The following is a 1,406-nucleotide window of genomic DNA, read 5'->3' on the forward strand; positions in this document are numbered from 1 at the left end:
TCAGAACCTGGAGCCTGAGCCAGCTCCACCTCTAAACTGCTCTTAAAGGGGCTTGGGCAAGCCAAGCCAGCCAGGCCCTCCCTGCGGTCCTGTATGGTAGTTCTTGATGCCTGTGGGAGTCAACTCTCTCCCCTCTGCAGGGTCAACTGAGCAGAGTCTAGACAAAGTTGGGAGAACAAAGCATAGGAGCTCTGCTCAAGAACAACCAATAGATGGGGCGCCTGGGTGGCTCAGTCGGTTACGCGTCCCACTTCAACTCAGAACATGATCTCGCGGTTCCTGCGTTTGTGCCCCACATCAGGCTCTGTGCTGACACTCAGCCTAGAGCCTGCTTTGAGTTCTGTGTCCCCCTCTCTCTGCCCCTCCCCTGCTCACGCTCTCTCAAAAATAAACATCCAAAAAAAAAAAAAAAAGACCAATAAACAAACTGTTGCTGGCGCTGCCCACACTGGTGATCTGTGCCCCCAGCACCTCTGTGGCCACCCACCTCAGCGCCCTCTTATTCCAGAGCCTGGGGAGGGAGGCCAGATGTTGCCTTTTGAAGGTAGGGAAGCCTGGAGTCGCTATCTCACTGGGACAAGGTGAGAGGAACTCCAGGGACTGGGTTGGCTCCTCCCCTCCCTTCTCAGTCAATAGAAGTCACCCAAGACTTCAACACCCAACACCCCCAGCCCCCAATCTCAGCCAGGGCCCGGTCCCCAACCACATCAAGAGCGACAAAGAAAAAGAAATCTGTTCCCTCTACTTTCCTCTCCTCTCCTAAGACTGTCGAAGACTCGCTGGGGACTTAACGGATTTTCCTATCCTGTGGAGGAGCAAACAGGCTCGGGGAAGCAGGCTGCTCTGGGCCACTCAGCTCTCGCGGCCTCCCCCCACACTCCCTCCTGTGAGGACGGGCGACCTGGGTGGAAGGTGCTGAACACCTTGTGGCCAGGGAGACTCCCACTCACCTCTCCTGCGTCGTAGGAGCAGAGCCCCAGAAAGGCCTCCTCTGGCTCCCCAGCTATCAGGTGAGGGAGGAGGAGAGACGGAGGACGGGAGGACAAGTTCTAGCCGGGTGGGGAGGGTGCTGGCTGCGGCCCGGAGGGAGCCTGGGTCCCTGAGCCAGCTGCAGCTGGTGACAGAAGCTGCACAGAGGCAGGACCCAGGATGGGACCAGATGAAAGAGGGAGACACCAGCCTCATGCCCGCGGGGAAGCAAGCAGCCCCGCCACCGGCCAGGCACCACTGGTGTGAAGCAAACGCTCCCTACGAGGGCTTGCCCAGGAGGGCCCTGTGGACCAGCGGCTTCTGCAGAGCTCCTGACCCTACGTTCCTGAATGGGCCGCCAGAGGGGCTGACCGCCTATCAACTCTACAAACGAACATTTTTCTTAAAAGAAGGTCCGTGTGTGGTTCTGGCAGGTG

At 58.5% G+C, this 1,406-nt stretch overlaps 1 protein-coding gene across 2 annotated transcripts in view; it reads right to left on the reverse strand.

Moving 5' to 3' along the window:
• The window catches only part of EGLN2 (egl-9 family hypoxia inducible factor 2), an 8,750-nt gene that overhangs the window by 4,750 nt on the left and 2,594 nt on the right, over positions 1-1,406 (reverse strand). The window lies entirely within an intron of this gene.

The sequence above is a fragment of the Crocuta crocuta genome, unplaced genomic scaffold (assembly GCF_008692635.1).
Source record: "Crocuta crocuta isolate KB4526 unplaced genomic scaffold, BGI_CrCroc_1.0 scaffold267, whole genome shotgun sequence".
Taxonomy (NCBI): Eukaryota; Metazoa; Chordata; class Mammalia; order Carnivora; family Hyaenidae; genus Crocuta; species Crocuta crocuta.